This window comes from Dermacentor silvarum, chromosome 8 (genome assembly GCF_013339745.2).
Source record: "Dermacentor silvarum isolate Dsil-2018 chromosome 8, BIME_Dsil_1.4, whole genome shotgun sequence".
NCBI lineage: Eukaryota > Metazoa > Arthropoda > Arachnida > Ixodida > Ixodidae > Dermacentor > Dermacentor silvarum.
The window spans coordinates 41,894,899-41,913,600 of NC_051161.1; the positions used below are offsets into that span (position 1 = coordinate 41,894,899).

General features: G+C 49.4%; 1 protein-coding gene across 1 annotated transcript in view; it reads left to right on the forward strand.

Annotated features, from left to right (window-relative positions):
• Window positions 1-18,702, forward strand: part of LOC125947652 (uncharacterized) — a 211,296-nt gene that overhangs the window by 142,177 nt on the left and 50,417 nt on the right. The gene's annotated exons all lie outside the window — the stretch shown is intronic.

The following is an 18,702-nucleotide window of genomic DNA, read 5'->3' on the forward strand; positions in this document are numbered from 1 at the left end:
TTTTTCTTCCAGCTTCAGCCAACACCTACAGAGATGACCAACACTCGGAAAACTAAGGATTGCAGTTTTTGGAGGGAAAACTCCAAAGGCATTGGAAGTCCTCCAATGCCTTTCAAATGCTGGCCTCCAGATTAACACTAAAAAGTGTACATTCGCCAGCAGGAGCATCAAAGTCCTGGGTCACATCGTTTCGAAAGATGGCATCCAACCAGACCCTGAGAAGATTGCTGATGTGCTTCAATTCCCTTGCCCATCGAATAAAAAAATATTGTGCAGCTTTCTCGGCCTGGCATCTTACTTTCGCCGTTTTATACGCAATTTCGCCACAATAGCAGCTCCTCTACATAAGCTACTGGTCACCGGCGCCTCTTTCACTTGGTCCGAAGACTGTGAGCCGGAATTTGAAGCCCTTAAGAAACAACTCATTTCAGGACCGGTGCTTCGCCATTGTGATGAGAGAGCGCCTACTATACTCCACACTGACGAAAGTGCACAAGGCATCGGAGCAGTGCTCCTGCAACGGGGTCCCGCATCTAAACAGCAGGTTGTGGCGTATGCCAGCCGGACCCTCTCGCCATCTGAACGGAGCTCACGATCACATAGTAGGAATGCCTGGCTATTGTTTGGTCCATTCAGAAGTTTCACCCGTCCCTCTACGGTCACCACTTCACCATCGTCACCAACCGTCATGCTCTGTGTTAATTGGCTGTCATCTATGAAGAACATGTCAGGACACCTGGGACGCTGGATACTGCGCTTACAAGAATATGATTTCATGATAATGTACAGGTCTGGCAAATGACATCATAGTGTAGACGCACTCGCTCGATGCCGGCTTTCGCCTTCTATCGCACTCCTCGTCGCTACCACGTCACTCTGACGCAATGTCTGCCTCATACCAGCTCACGCTAATGTCACTGGATCAAGCTCAGCTTTCTTCACGCTCCAATTTAACTTCCCTTCAGCGTGCAGACCCCTACTGTCGAACTCTCATTGATTGCCTTCGCGGCCTAACTAAACCACCTAACAGCCGCTTGCGACACCAGCTTCGCCAATTTCGCCTGCAAGATGGGGTGCTTCATCATTATATTTATCATCCCACGGGTAACAAGTGGGTCCCAGTTATACCTCGCTGCCTTTGTCTTCGAGTTTTAGAAGCATTTCATGATGACGTTGCCACCGGCCACTTAGGTTTCCACAAGACCTACGACCACATCAAGACTCGCTGCTTCTGGCCTGGATTGTCCACAACGGTAGCCAAATACGTTGCCTCGTGTGCGTCGTGTCAGCACCGTAAACGCCCCACATCCACTCCTGCCGGTTTTCTTCAGCCTCTGCCATGTCCGACCAAGCCTTTCAAGTTCGTTGGAATTGACTTATACGGTCCCTTGCCGTTGACGCCCTCCGGTCACCGGTGGATCGCCACTGCGGTAGACCACTTAACAAAATACGCAGAGTCTGCGCCTCTTCGATCTGGTGCTGCTTCTGAGGTTGCTGAATTTTTCTTGCAATCCATAGTCTTGCGCCATGGTACTCCTCGCGTTCTTTTGTCCGATCGTGGCTAAGCCTTCATGTCCCACGTCCTCGAGGAAGTCTTGAGGGGACTTATACGAAGCATAAAACCACTTCTGCATATCACCCGCAAACCAACGGCCTTACTGAACGCTTCCACCGAATGCTCTCTGACATGACTTCTATGTACTTACGTACTGACCACACAAACTGGGACAACATTCTTCCTTTTGTTACATTCGCTTATAATACTGCTACACAACGGACTATACCGGCTACAGCCCTTTCTTCCTCGTGTATGGACGATCTGCGTCCTCCGTCTTCGACACCAAATTCTTTTTCTCTCCTGCTTCGCCTAACACCTCCCTCCCAGAAGAGTTTGCAGCTGGAGTCCCGCATTGCCGTGGAATTGCTCGTCGCAATACCGAAGCTATACCCAAGAAGAAAGAAAACATCGCTGCGACAGTAAACGCCGCGACATCGCCTTCCATCCTGGAGACCAAGTCCTCCTCTGGACGCCGGTTCAAACCCCTTTACTTTGCGAGAAATTACTTCCCCGGTACTTTGGGCCCTACACAGTCCCCCGAAAAACTTCCGCAGTGAACTATCTAGTCACCCCGCTTCACTCCGTCGTGTACCGCCGTCGTCCTAGTGCAGAAATTGTGCACGTCTCCCGCATGAAGCACTTTATTCCCCGTTCAGCCGATCTTTAGATGGAGACAACTTGGCCGCTTCCACGAAGGGGGGGGGGGGGGGGGGGATTAGTGTGAGCACATTTAACGTACTATTTGTTTATAGCCATCATCATCACTGTTCTTCGTCGTCTTCGTGTTTGAGCCTGGGCCGTGCCTGCGGTATAAACGGGTCTGCCAGTGCTGCCTGTCCTGGTCGTCTTACGTCTTTCAATATACATGTATATACGATGGCGAGGCATTCCTGTTCTGTAATTGTGTAGTTGCGCTCAGCAAGAGAAAGAGCACGACTTGCATAAGCCACGACTTGCTCTTCGGACTTCTGATTCCGCTGCAGCAGGACAGCGCCAATTCCATGCCCACTGGCATCGGTGTGTAGAATAGTAGGGGCCGTTGCATCGAAATGACGGAGGACGGGCCCTGACGTGAGAACTTGTTTGAGGGTCTGGAAGGCGGCTTCACAGTCGTCCGACCACACAAAGGACGCGCTCGATGTCAGAAGTTTGTGTAGAGGAGCGGCGAAGGTGGCGAAGTCACGGACAAAACGGCGGAAGTAGGACGCCAGTTCTAGAAAGCTGCGGAGTTCTTTAAGTGCGGTTGGTGGCGGAAATTGCAGTACTGCGGCGATTTATGGGGATCAGGCTGGATGCCATGCTTATTGACGACGTGACCCAATAATGCTTCGGCTTGCAAAGCGACACTTTTTAGTATTCAGTTGGAGACCAGCCTTTGCTAGACACGCGAGAACTTGGTCTAGACGTTGTAGATGCTGGGAAAAACTCGACGAAAAGATGACAATGTCGTCCAAGTAACAAAGGCAGGTCTTCCATTTTAAGCCACGGAGTCTTTTCTTTATCTGGCTCATGCATGGAAATCTTCCAATATCCGGAGCGCAAGTCGAGGCACGAGAAATACTCGGCACCTTGTAAGGTATCCAAAGCATCGTCAATACGAGGCATTGGATAAACAATCTTACGGGTAATTTTGTTTAGCGCCCTATAATCGATGCAAACGCGCACAGAACCATCCTTGTTTTTTTTTACAAGCACAACAGGAGAAGACCAAGGGCTTGCTGAAGGCCTTATAATGTTGCGTGTCAGCATGTCGTTCACTTGTTCTTCTATAACTTTTCGCTCCGAAGGTGACACACGGTACGGGCGACGGCGAATGATGCGAGAGCCGTCTGTTTCAATTCGATGAGTAGTTACAGTGGTCTGACCCAGGCCTCGCGAAGAAACGTCAAAACAAGCTTCATGCTTCATTAAAATGGTGAGGAGTGCAATGGTCTGGGCCGGATTGAGATCTGCACTCAAGGTGGCCTTAATAGCGCTAGTGTGGCCTTCTGCGGGCGTACAATGCGCGGAAGATGTGGCAGGCGAAACACTGACGACACATATCGGCGCAGCGTCGGCGAGTAGACCCTTCGACAGTAGTAGTGGCTCAGGAGTCGTATTAAAGGCTGTGAGGCTGGCATAGCCACTCGAGAACCGGACCAAGCAAGAAGCGATCGCGAGTCCTCGAGAAATGCAACGCTGAGAAGGTACAACCAATGCGTCTCCGTCGACAATGTCTGTTGACTCAACGATAAGAATACCTTCTTCGTCTGGTGGGATAAGAAAATCCGCTGCTGCAATAAGGTTGGGACACGGTGAATCGAAAACTGGATAAGTCTCGGTGTCGCTGATGTGAATCTTTGGGTCGCCGCACGAAATTAGTGCAGAAGCAGCGGACAGGAAGTCCGATCCTGATATCATCTGATGAGCGCACGTCGAAAGCACCCCAAGTTGCACATGATGACGAATACCATCTATCAGAACGCGAGCTGTGCACTGTCCGGTCGGAAAGATGGGAACATCATTGGCACCACATAGGACCGGACCCACATACGGCGTTTGCACTTTTCGCAGACGAAAGCACAGTTCACGACGTATAACAGAAATAGCGGCTTCAGTATCTACAAGGGCGTCGACAGAAACACCTTCCACACAAACCGAAAGCAAATTGGCGGGGTGAGCAGGAGGAATTGGGACAGTCCGACACGATGCTGTTTCTCCTCCAAAAACTGCAGCCTCTAGTTTTCCGAACGGGTGTCCACAACATGGGAAGCAGCGGGCAAGGGCGATGAGGAACGACTGTAAGGTGAAGGAGAGCGACGCCGGGGCGAGCGGGAGGCTCGAGCCATGACCTGGGAAGGTGAAGGAGAGCGACCAGAGGAGGTTGTGTACGGTTCGGGAACGTAGGAATCTGGCCCTGGTGTCCTGTCTCGCTCAAAGTTGGCATAGCCTCGCCTTTCACCTGGGTGACGCCCGGGAACGTAGGAGTCAAACCTAGGTGCGCTGTCTCGCTCAAAGGTAGCATAGCCCCGCCTTTCATCCTGCTGACGCCGACGGCAGTAGCGAGAAATGTGGCCGCGAATACCGCAGTAGCAACAAACCGGGCGCGACGACCGCCACGGAGAGTAGTACGGCTGTGCAGGAGTATTCGCTGCCAGCGAAGCTAGGGGGTCGCGGTAAGCTTCGGCAGGTGGAGACTGAACGGTCGAGGGAGGCCGGGAGGCAATTTCGCATAACTGGGCGGGCGAAATGGTCCAGTAGACTTTTTCATTTAGGCGTTTTTCATCGACGCCAGTTCGTCCTTGATGATGTCACGCAGTCCAGTAGGAGCGGGGCGAACGGTCGCAAGCGGCGCAGGTCCAGAAAGGTGTCCGTGAAGTTCCTCCCTGATGAGAGTGCGTATCAGGGCTCGCAACTCAGCATCACCGTTGAGACGAGGGTCGCAAGAGGCGCGTGGCAGGCGAATAGACTGGAGCATGTCTAGACGTTGGCATGCTGTGATAATATCACCAACGCAGGTTGGACTCTGCATGACGAGAGCATTAAAGGCGACTGGTTGATGCCCTTCAGGATGTGGCGAACGCGGTCAGCTTCCGCCATGTCACTCTGCGCGCGGCGGCAGAGAGCGAGGACGTCCTCAATGTAGGATGTATAGGACTCGTCCTGTTTTTGTACGCGCGTCGCCAGCCTCTGTTTCGCGATTTCGGAGCGTCCAGACGACATGCCGAATATCTGGCGAAATTGCTGGGTGAATGATGGCCAGTCTGAAAAGTCACTTTCGTGGTTAAAAAACCACGTCTTCGCAACTTCGGTTACGTAAAAGGAGACATACCGCAATTTGTGCGTGTCGTCCCAATGGTTGACGTCGCTGCCTCTGTTGTAGTGGTCGAAGCCAATCTTCCACTTCGTCGCCGCGGAGGCCGGCAAAGACGGGAGGATCGCGGTGTTTGGTGTTCACCGTGCAGGTAAGCCCAGCTGGCTGAGCAAAGGTGGTAGCAGCACTGGTGGATGGGTTGGTTTCTGCCATCACCCTGGTAGGCGAGAGCAAACGACGACCGGACCGGAGCTCCAGGGGAATCGGGAAAGTAAGAGGACGTGGGAATCGAAGCACGCTCCACCACTTGTGAGACGTCGACCGAAGCGATGCCTTTATTTCCTAGCAGTCGCCCGAGGCAGAGACGAAGCACCGCACGAGACAAAGGATGATGATGAGTCGTATGTACAGATGACGACGACGATATGCACAAATAGCGCTCACACAATATGATGAGTCGTTTGTACAGATGACGACGACGACATGCGCAAAATGCGCTCACAATATATACATATATACAAGGTGTCCCAGCTATTACGCAGCACGATTTTAAAAAAGAGGAATGACGTTACGCGAAGCAAACCTAGTGCGTATTGTTTCCAGTACAGTGGAGTGGCCGCCAGTAATTTTTTGGTTACTAAGATTTATTAGGTAATTCTAATTAATTATCTAACTCGAGAAGTACTGTCCTAATTATCAAAGTGTCAATGAGAAGATTGTAGAGCAGCATGAAAAACTCCCGATACAGCTTTCTGTTGTTCAATACGTGCTACATAAATGTGTTTTTCCGAGCGTGAAGAGAAGAAGAAGAAGTCACGGAGTGCGGATGCCCATCGGGTGGACTCCGCAGTTTTCATATGATTCTCGGTGGAAAATCACAGTCTCGTGGAGAATATCCAGTGATAATCGAAAGAAGAAGTTCCAAGGACCCCAAGGATACCATTTTCTACCAGGTGGGCCCATTTTTCGGCCGTCAATCGTTCTTTTTTCTCCCGCTACGTGTGGCGGGAGAGTTAAGCCTAACGCGAACGCCTCGACGCCAGTGTCTCCACCGTGGCGGCGGCTGAGAGAGCTCGGCCTAGCGCGCCGATGGAGTTGTCCGGGGCCCCCCGTTCACCTCCGAGAGTTTTTGCTGGTGCCGTAATGGAGCTTATGAACGTTGAAGACAAAGAAATGCAACGGGAGGAGTTCATGAACGTGGAAGACAAAGAAGTGCAACGGGAGGAGCTCATGAACGTGGAAGACAAAGAAATGCAACGGGAGGAGTTTGGAAAAGAATCAGGCTGGTGTGAAGTTAGAAGAGGCGCAAAGAAGCGATGCAACAATGAGGCCGGATTGGTCGGAAACAAACACCATGGAAGAACCTTCATCGAGGAAGCAGCAAGACACAAATGGAAGAATGAACGCAACGTGCGTCAAATCATCAGAGCAAGTAGGATGCCTAGCCTACCGAAAGAAGATTACAGAGTGATAGTGCGTCCACGTGGCGGACTTAACCTCTCGGACTACAAGCTGGATCGCATTTACTGCTGCCTGCGTAATGCTGCCGGGGTCGGTCGAGAGACAGCGGAGGAAGACAGCATATGTATAAACAGCACGCAAAACATAGTGGTGCTCAGCACGCCATCCGAGGACCGGGCCAGGAAATATGGAGCTATCAATAAGCTCCGCTTTGGAGAACAAGAATTTGAAGCAAGCGCTTACAGAGCAGCTCCTGATAACACATCCAAGGGTCTCATCAGAGGAATATCCAAAGAAGAGAGTCCGGAGGACATAGTGACCAGTCTGGTAACGCCGCGCAATCCTGGGGTCTTGCACGCCAAGAGAATGGGTAACACAGACAACGTGATCGTTTTGTTTGAAGGTTTTTACGTCCCAAGCTACGTGAGATATGGAGCGATGCTTATTCGATGCTCCTTGTATAAAAAGCAGATTGACATATGCTATGAATGTGGAAGAACAGGGCACAGGGCTGACGTGTGCCCCAACCCGGAAGACAAGATTTGCCGAGGGTGCGGGTGCAAGAATCCACAACACGACCACAACTGCCAAGCGGAGTGCCAACTCTGCGGCAGAGACCACCTCACGGGAGACAAGAATTGCGACGCAAGATACAAGATACCGTACCTGGTCAGGAGACGTCGCTGGGAGCGACGGAGGAGGGAAGAACAATATGCCGAAGAATACTACAACCACAACAACAAAGAAGCCAGAGGGAGCAACAACAACAACAATAACCATACGACGATATCGAGCAAGCATCCATCAACCGACAAAGAAGAAACAAGCAGGAAAAACTACGAGCGTGACCCTGGGAGAGACCGGTCCGGTTCCTTCCCGAGACAGTCCGGGAAGCCGGCCGCGGACGCTCCAGGTCCAGGTCCAGCACCAGATCCCGGACCAGATCAAGGTCGAGGCCGAGGTCTGGTTCGAGCACTTCTCGAGGGGGAGACGGAAGCAAAGCACAGGTGAGCTGGGCAAGCGTGGTCTCCGGCACTGCTACTCATTCTCCTAAAGCTAAGGGGTCCGCCCTAGAACAGGAAATGAAAGAGATTAGAAAGATGTTGGAACATATTACTCGAGAGAATGCAACGCTTAAAGAAGAGATCAAGCAGCTTAGGGCAGAAAACACGAAGCTACAGCAACAAAAAAAGAATAGCAACACACCCTCCGCCAGTAGGACGCCGACGCCTAGTCGAGCTCCAACACCAGTTCCCGCACAAGCGAACGGGGAAGCACCACCACACAAAAGGAAGGCGCAAGAAACGGTTGAGGAAAAGAGTGACTTTACAATCAGCGAGGTTATGGGAACATTTAAAGAAATGTTTGATGGGATACAGCAACAAATTACAAACATGTATGTAGATATTAAACAACGATTCGATGGATTAGAGAATAGAGTAGCGGCACTAGAAAGCATACCAAAGGATACTCGGCCGACAGGCGCGGGACCCGTTAAAAGCAAACCGTATAGCAGACCAACTGCGGTGGAAAATAGCAAGGCCACCGGGGAAGATCAGATAAATCAAAATGGCGCCGCGTAACCAATACGCGATTTGGCAATGGAACTGCCGCGGGTATCGTCGCAAGCGAGGAAACCTGCAGCAGTTCATAACAAGCAAGGAGCCGCCAGATGTCATCGCCCTGCAGGAGACCGGGGGGATGGCGAAATTATCGGGTTATAAATCTTACAGTCCTTCCGGCGAGCAGGCAACCGTCACGACACTGGTACACAGAAACCTCGTGGCTGTCGAGCACGATACCGGAATGCGAGGCATAGACCACGTCCTTATTGAAATAATTCCCTCCCGCAAAGAAGCGGGAAGTCTATTTATTCTGAACATATACAGTCCACCCCGGCACAAGCCGAAATTCGGTCCACTCTTCCGCAAAGCGTTGAGCGTAGCAGACAAACAGGCGCTAGTCGTGGTCGGCGATTTTAACGCGCCACACGCGGCATGGGGATACAGCTTAGGTAACATTAAGGGCCGAAGCTTATGGGCAGATGCTCAGCAGGAAAGACTAACGCTCATAACTGATCCTCAAGCACCCACCAGAATAGGAAACAGCGTAAGCAACGACACGACACCAGATCTCACGTTTACAAAAAACATAGTGGATTCTCGATGGAAAAACATGCAGGAAAGCTTAGGTAGTGACCATTACATCGTCGTCACAACGGTAAAAGCAGGCCCAAAGAAAAAGAGGGGTAGAGAACTGAAACTTGTAGAATGGGACTCTTTCCGCAAAATCCGAAAGGAAGATGCGGAAGCGAATATAACGGACATCGAGAAATGGGCAGAGAAACTACAACAAAGTGTTAAACGAGCTACCAAAACTGTTCCAAAAGAGGCAGGGATTGAGGAGATGGATAGCAGGTTATTACATATGTGGGAAGCGAAAGGTAGTATGCTGAAAAGATGGAAAAAGCAAAAACATAATCGGAAATTAAGGAAGAGAATTGCAGAATTAGACAAGGAAATCGAAGTTTATGCGAATAGGTTAACCCAACAAAATTGGGAGGCCACGTGCAATTCGATGGAGAGGCAAATGGGTATGTCCAAGACCTGGAACATTCTCCGATGCCTCTTGGATGCCGAGAGTACAAAAACTGTACAAAGACACAATGTACAGAAGGTTATACACAGCTACGCAGGTACAGAAGAAGAGCTCTTTCGAGAGCTCCAAAAGATGTACGTTGGAGATGCGAATAGAGAACGACTTCCGGATTACAGCGGCAATGAGAATCCTGATCTCGATGCCCCCATTACGGAGGCAGAAGTCAGATATGAACTTACCAGACTGAACCCGAAATCTGCACCAGGGCCTGATGGTATAACCAATAAAATGCTCAGAAACCTCGACGATGAATCCATCCGAGCTCTCACAGACTACATGAATAAGTGTTGGGAGCAAGGTGACATTCCAAGTCAATGGAAAGCAGCCCAAATCATCTTTATACCAAAGCCTGGAAAGAAACTACACCTGACAAACTTAAGGCCCATATCGCTAACATCCTGCGTCGGTAAACTCATGGAACATGTGGTTCTCACACGCCTCACGAGATACATGGATGATGGAGGACTTTACCCACATAGCATGGTTGGATTTCGACCAAAGTTATCGACGCAGGATATTATGCTCCAACTTAAACATCACATATTAGATGCGGGCGCGAAAACTCTAGACACCAAGGCGATACTAGGGCTCGATCTAACAAAGGCCTTTGACACTGTCACGCACAAGGCAGTACTGCAAAATCTCCAAGAGTTGCATGTAGGACGTAAAACATACGCGTACATCAAAGACTTCTTGACGGATCGTACGGCAAAGATTACAATTGGGGGAACCAAATCGGAGGAGATCAAACTTGGTAATAGGGGTACTCCGCAGGGGTCGGTCCTATCCCCCTTTCTATTCAACGTGGCAATGATTGGTCTGCCTGCGAGACTCGAAAAAATAGAAGGACTCGGACACAGCCTATACGCGGACGACATTACCCTCTGGGTGGCGGCTGGAAGCGATGGGCACGTGGAAGAGATCCTCCAAACAGCAGTAAACACGGTCGAAAACTACATCAGAGACAAGGGACTGCGATGTTCCTCTCAAAAATCAGAACTACTGCTCTATAGACCCACATGCAGAGGTCGAAAAAGCATTAAGGAAACGCCGGACATTGTGGTCACAGTAGAAGGCACCAGGATACCGATAGTGGAGAGCCTAAGAATACTGGGACTCCGCATATCCGAAAAACGGTCATAATGGGGAAACCATTAGACTACTGGATAATAGTGTTTACCAAACAATTAGACTAATAAAGCGGATATCCAACAGGAACTATGGCATGAAAGAGCACAATCTTATTCGATTAATAGAAGCATTCGTAATCAGTCGTATTGTATATGTGGTCCCTTACCTTAAGCTCTACGCTGCGGAGAAAGCCAAGATAGAATGTATCATTAGAAGGGCGTATAAGCAAGCCTTGGGACTTCCAGCAAATACGTCAAACGAGAAGTTGCTAGCACTCGGCGTGCACAACACATTAGACGAACTTATTGAGGCCCAGAGAGTGGCGCAGTATGAAAGACTTACGCAGAGTTTGACGGGCAGACACATATTAAACGACATCGGAATATCCTACGAAGCACAGCACGGACTGCGGGGAGACATCCCAAGGAAAATAAGGGAAAATCTCTCAATACTCCCAATCCCCAGAAACATGCACCCGGAGTTTCACGAAGATAGAAGAATCGCAAGAGCGAGAGCTCTCCACAAAAAATTCAGTAGTGCTAGGGACGTGGTCTATGTGGACGCGGCGGAATACACAAATAGACAGAGTATGTCGATAGTTGCTACCAGTCTAGAGGGTGACTCCAGAGTTAGTGGCAGTGTAAAAACAGGAAAGGCTGAGGTGGCGGAGGAGGCTGCCTTAGCACTGGCAATAGCCTCCACGGAGGCCAACATCATAGTCAGCGACTCCAAGACCGCCGTCAAAAACTATGCCAAAGGAAGAATCTCGCCGGAAGCGCTACGAATTTTAGCCAATTATCGAGAAGATCGAAAAGTTTACATTATATGGGCACCCGCACACTCCTCCCTTCCCGGGAACGAAATTGCGCACAACCTGGCTCGAGAACTGACGGACCGAGCAGGTAACACGCAAATACTGGGAACGGAGAGAGACCGGATGACCAGCTTTACAGAGATAACCAAACACTATAAATTGGGCAGGGCCCGTTTCCCCCCGGCACACTCCTCGCTAAGTAGACGGCAAGCGACAGCATGGCGCTTGTTGCAAACAGAAACATATCCGAACCCGGTGGCCTACCACCGCTACTATCCAGAACTTTACACCGATAGATGCAGATTCTGTCAAGAAAGGGCGGACTTGCAACATATGGTTTGGGCTTGTCCTGGGACACCCATACAGAATAGAACGCACAAGACCAGAGAGCAGTGGGAGACCGCGCTGCTCAGCTCTGCACCCGAAGACCAACTTAAGGCAATCCAGCAGGCCGAAGATGCCGCCAGAGCCCAAGGGCTCGAGGCCGTCATCTAGGTAGAGACGCCTAGGTCTCACAAATCTGCTACACAAATAAAGTTTATTCCTCCTCCTCCTCCGAGCGTGAAAGAAGCCCGCGAATACACGCAAAATGCCTCGAGCGGCCAGTCACGCGGCAATTCTGCGTGATTTCGCGGGCTTCTTTCACGCTCAGAAAAACACATTTATGTAGCACGTATTGAGCAACAGAAAGCTGTATCGGGAATTTTTCATGTTGCTCTTCAATTTTCTCATTGACACTTTCACAATTAGGACAGTACATTTGGAGTTAGATAATTATTTACAATTACCTAATTAAATCTCAGTAACCAAAAATTACTGGCGGCTACTCCGCTGTACTTGAAACAGTACGCCCTAGGTTTGCTTCCCGTAACGCCATTCCTCGTTTTTTAAAATCGTGCTGCGTGATAGCTGGGACACCCTGTATGTATATATATATATATATATATATATATATATATATATATATATATATATATATATATATATACAAACCAGTGACTATGGCACTGCGCTGCTGAGGTCGAGGTCGCCGGTTGAATCCTGGCCATGGCGGTCGCATTTAGATGGAGACGAAATGCACAAATGCTTGTGCCCTTACATTTAGGTGCAGCTTAAAGAACTCTAGGTGATCAAAATTAAACTGAAGTCCTACACTATGGTTTTCCTTGAAATGATATCGCGATATTGGCATTCAACTCTTTCGTTACCACGCCTATTCAGATCGATCACCGGTGATCGATGCTTTAAATCGCCGATTTAGACATGTTGGAGTTTTTTGTGCACTTTGTGCCACCCGGGGGTTAGGTGTTAATTTAATCCTAATTTTAATTTAATTTTAATTAACAAATATAAGAAAGGTTATAGTTTCCTGTATACACCAATTATTTGACACCATTATCATTAATTCTTAAGAATACAATGAAAGTCTCTAGGGCAGTTCGTGGTGTTGATGGGTTAAACCAACGTCAAGCAGCTGTTGCAGGTAGAAATGTAAGAAACGAGAGGTCGTTAAAGAAAAAAAAAACTACTTTTAGAAGCGAAGGACATCAAGGCTTAAAGGCTTTTTTTTTTTCATATATCTTCATCTTTGTAATCTTTAGCCCTAGTAATCTAAGTTTGTGTACTTATAATTTTCTAATTTCGTGTTCCACGGGCAAAGTCTTAACATTTTCCTGAAATGCAGCTCTTAAAATTTTCTCTGTCTTCGCTATGCTGCCAGTCATGCGAAATGTGGCTTTAGATGTTTCTACACATACGAGTACATATGTCTAGAAACCGAAGCAAAAAACTTGTGTCCTAGCTTGGACCCTTTCTGCACTATCAGCAGGTATCGGACCACTTTTCACCATGACGCCACCACCACCACCGCCGACATTTGTGAGCCTATAAATATTCGCCTAAAAGAAAGACTGAACTAAACTGTATTGTGGCTGTATCGTACTGTACTGTACTGACACAATCGCCGCACCTCCCATGCATCTGCTGCAACGGCTGCTGCAGCCGCGCCGGCACCTCCGACACGCGAGACGTTATAACCACGGAAACGCAGGCCACGTGCATAATCGGCTCCATTGCTGCCCACGATACAGACGCACAAGCCCCCCTGGGAGCGCATGCGGCGGATGCTTACGGGGACTAAAGGTAAACAGGTTCGCTATACAGGAGGAAGCAAGACGAGCGTTCTCTGTATTGCGCAATTTTATTCTTGACCGATCGCCCGTACACGACCCACCGTTCACATGGAGCCAATGTCTCACATTCCACTCCCGCATTTTATCTCAAGCAAACCCCGTCCCTGGACTGATTTTTGCAGTGATACTTTTCAATGTAACTTCCAGAGTATGCCGCAGCTTGGCAGTTAGGAAAACATGGCACAGAATTTAGTGTACAGTGTAAGCCTTTTATTTAAATAAACTAACTTTCATCAAATTTTGTTTGAAGAGCTTGGATTTGCCTTGAAAATTATGACCTTTTGCTCGTGACTGCAAATTGCTTGCTGTCGGATTGTTCGTTTGTCTCCTTTGTTTATTACCTATTCTACTCTTGCTGCTGCTGCTGCTGCTGCTGCTGCTGCCATTAGGTTCCTGTTTTATTGCGATAGCAACTATATGGACACTCAAAAGCAGATTTCTGCCGTCACCGTCGCCGTCGCCGTGAGGTTCCGTATGACGTCATTTGGAGAAGAAATCGTCGCCGCGCGCCGAACGCTGTATGTGCGAGTGAAAGGGCGCGAGGGGCGCGTCTTTCCCGGGGAGTGAACGCACGGCGGAGAACAAACGCGCGTTCTGCGCCGTGCTCGCTTAAGGGCTGCAGAAGTAGGCGTCTCTTTTCTCCTTTACAATCACCATATATGTAGAGCAAACGCGCCTTCTTCCGACGCGCGAGAGGCCGTGGGGGAGGGGGAGGGAAGGGAGGCGACGTTTAGCTGTGGCACCAAGTGCCTATTTATATCAGAGGCTCCGGCAACAGTCACCAACGTCGCACGGATTTTGAGCGAACGCGGGCAAAACGCCGATGGCGTCGACAACAGTTCTGCGTGTTGCCGATGCTGCCGCATGTCCAAGTTTATACAGCTGATAAAGCTAATATCATTACTCCGTATAGCTCTCTACAAGTTTGCTATCGTAATTGATGCTTCGCCTTTCAGGTGAAACTGCGACAACTTTTTTAAAGACGATAGTCTTTCTTGGGCTACCTAAATGCGAAAAACTTTGTCTTTCTGGTGTCACTCGATTCAACCGCCCGGCCGAAACCAACCAAACTACTAGCACTGGTGGCACGGGGTCATACACGTCAACGTTATACAGCGCAAAGGAAACATCAGGCCTATTTTAGGCAAAATATGTGTACTATCGGCCAAAAATGTAAACGGACTACGGCTCCGGTGGCCGGAGTGGCTGCCTGGCCATAACGGGGCGCTGCTGTCTTGCTCCGCGCGCTTGGGTCGAGAGGGCCGTGGGTGACGTTAAGCTTCTCCCTGGCTCTCGCGCTGCGTCTTGTCACGTTTGATAAAATGTCTAGTGCGTCGTCCGGTTGCTCTGCTGCTGGCGGTCGCGATGAAAGGGACCATGCATAGCCGGTATTCAACCCATGGCGCTGTTGCGCAGTAGCCAACGGCCGCACGGAGGTGTTCAAAGTGCACGGCAAGCTTCGCCGGTGCGCAAAACACGTGACACCATCTAAACTCGCTAACTAGCTTCACGAAGGTGGGACGGCAAGATTTTGAGCGCATCTCGCGTCGTGAGCACGTCCCCATCTGCTGGTTCTAAGTTCCGTGTCCTTGTATTCTGGCTTCATCTTGTCGTAGAGAAACCTGTAATCGCGTATGGTTTCCAGTAATATACCTATTGGAGTCTCCCTAACGATGTAGCGAGCGCGCACGGAGAAAGCCATGGAGCGAAAAGCGCTCCATGGATTCCGCTTCAGCCGCCGCTGTGGCGTCTTGCGCAATGTTGCCTAAACTCGAGCCGCAAGGGACGTAGGCGACCAACACTAGTATGAAAGGCAAGGTCAATATAGGCAAAAACAAAACAAAGAAAAGCAGAGCAGGTCTTCGTTCTTTCACATGTGCCGGGGTTTGATTACCTGCGGCCGTCGGCTACTGCGCGTCAGCGCCACGGGTTGAATATACCGGCTATGCACGGTCCCTTTTATCGCGACCGCCAGCAGCAGAGCAACCGGACGACTCACTTGACATTTGATCAAGCGTGACAAGACACGGCGCGAGAGTGAGGGAGAAGCTTAACGTCACTCACGGCGCTCTCGACCCATGAACGCGAAGCGAGACAGCAGTGTGGCCGGGCAGCCGCTCCGGCCGCCGGAGCTGTGGTCCGCTTACTTTCTTGGCCGATAGTACATAACCGTGATCCGTAACGTTCATTTAATGAAGAATACACTTAGGACTGTTTGTTAGCCAACAAAAATAAAAGGTCCCAACAGATGGCGCGAGAGCATGGTGAAAGCGAGAAATTTTAATTGAATTCAGCAAAACCTCCATTGCATCCATCATGGGAGTAGTGAGAGGGGAGGGGAAGAGCGTGAGGGATGAAAGGGGGGGGAGAGGGTGCTAAGTATCAGGGGTGGCAGAATACTATCTTATTCTGACGTCCTTTGCAGCGAAGCGAGCAGATATGTTTCGCTGACTCACTGCATGACCTTTTTTTTTTTTTTTTCAGGAGATCACGCATCGGCCAGCTTCACGTAATGGTAGAAATAAACTACGTTTCGCTCAAATAAATTTGCGAATGAAGCTCGAAATTGTTTTTTTAAACTCGCAATGCTCTTTAATTCTGAACCGCTGTGAACCCTTATGAGGGGGTCCAAACCGGTTCGGACAATACCATTTTTCCTCGGGAGCTGAACCTGAACCAAACCAGAAAATCTGCAGGAGCATAGTCCTGAACTAAATATGTTTCGGGGCGACAGCCTGGTTAGTAGCACATGCAGTGTTCTCCGATGAATAGTGAATAAGTAGAATGTATTAGAGCACTGCACGGGCTCGGGCTTACCCGAAAGCCCGGGCCCGGCCCGGCCCGGGTAGAGGAGTTTTTTCACGGGCTCGGGCCGGGCTCTGGCACGGCGTGTGCTTTTTGACCCGGGCCCGGGCCGGGCTCGGGTTTTTTGACGCGGGCCCGGGCCGGGCTCGGGCTTTCTGCGAGTTATTCTATAGGGCTTCTCAACTCTGAAAAACATGTATTTTTTGGTCTCGGGCCGGGTTCGGGCCGGGTTCGAGTCGGGCTCGGGCCGGGCTCGGGCTTAACGTAAAGGGGTGGCGGGCCGGGCGGGTAACGTAGATTATTTCCGGGCCCGGGCCGGGCCCGGGTCTCGCCATAAACGTTTTGATCGGGCTCGGGCGGGCCGCCCAATGTAAAAACGGGCCCGGGCCGTAAAAATCGGCCCGCGCAGTGCTCTTGAATGTATTGCCACCGGGTGTGTTTCAATGTGTTGTCATTTTTAAAGAAAGAATTCTGAATTTTTTTTTCGAGCGAGCATTGTGGGTGTGTATGGTTAGTGCAGGAAGATGCAAGTGTCGCAAAGTGTGTGCGCGAAGCAATTAACGCGCGCTGTACAGTCTAGGCGGCCCCCATACTTTCAATGTTGCAACGAGGTCCGAAACCCCGGGTGATTAATTCAGAAGTCGCACCACCCGAATAATCTGACAATTTGCGTGCGGCATTCAACACGCCGGAGCTAATGATACGGTATATCGCATCTGCGCTTAATCAACCCAAGCACTAAAAGAAAGTGACAGGTGAGGGCGGAGGGGAAGAGAAATATATTAGTTTGACCGGTAATCATCATCATCAGCCTACATTTATGTCCACTGCAGGACGAAGGCCTCTCCCTGCGATGTCCGATTATCCCTGTCTTGCGCTAGCTGATTCCAACTAGGGCCTGCAAATTTCCTAACTTCATCACCCCACCCAGTTTTCTGCCGTCCTCGACTGCGGTTCTCTTCTTTTGGTATTCATTCTGTAACTCTAATGGTCCACTGCGGCCATGCAATGCGCATCCATCCTATGCATTGCATGGCCTGCCCAGCTCCATTTCTTCCGCTTAATGTCAACTCGGCTATTATTATTATTATTTGATTTGTACACATATACACACAAGGACACAAATGGATTAAGGAGGGAGCAAGCTGACAACTGCCACCGAGAGGGGCACAACGCCTGCCTACTCCTATAGGAGGAGGGAATAGAGGAAATGAAAATATGAGAAAAGAAAAAGGAAATAAAGAAATGACGGAGACACGGACAGAACAAATAAAAGAAATAAAAACAAAACAAAATACAAATAATGTCTATAAACGGGAGGCCAAGTCAGTGTCCTTCAGAAAACTTAGCAAGGCTCGATGGGCCTGGTCACGTCTTGCAGCGCTCCCCTTTGGAAAAAGGCAATCGTCAAGGGTCGCACATTGCAGCCCCATAAGTCTATACTCCTTAATTAGTAATGCGCGCTGCGCAACGAATGCGGGACACTCTAAAACTAGATGTTCAAGTGTCTCACAGCTATCGGCTATCCATTCATCCATTCATCCATTCATCCATTCATCAATCGGCTATCCCCGTTTGCTCTCTGATCCACACCGCTCTCTTCCTCTCTCTTAACGTTAGGCCTAACATTTTTCGTTCCATCGCTCTTTGTGCGGTCCTTAACTTATTCTCTAGATTCTTTCTTAACTTCCAATTTCTGCCCCATATGTTAGCACCGGTAGAATGCAATGATTGAGTGCAATGCAATGAATGTAGTAAGCAAAAATAAACCAAGAGGAAAGAATAGACCAAGAAGAGAGAGAGAGCTGCATTTCTACTTGACCTGATTTTAGAGTCTTGATACCGTAGACACCTGAGCTATTATTCATAAATAATGTATTAATATATTTCATAAATTGGCATCAAGAGAAAATAAATGGAGATGGGCAGACCATGTAATGCGTAGGATGGATAACCGGTGTACCATTATAGTTACAGGATGGGTACCAAGAAAAGGGAAGGTCAGTAGAGGACGGCAGAAAACGAGGTGGGGTGATGAAGTTAGGAAATTTGCAGGCAAAAGTTGGAATCAGCTAGTGCAAGACAGGGGTAATTGGAGATCACGGGGAGAGGCCTTCGTCTTGCAGTGGATATAAATATAGTATAAGGATGATGGTGATGATGATGATTAATGTACCTTATTTGTTTGTTTGTTTATTTATTTACTACAGCGCACCACACAAGAACTGGTCTTGGAACAGGTTGATTTTGGATGACAGACAGACAGAGACAGAATTGATCTTGGCTGACA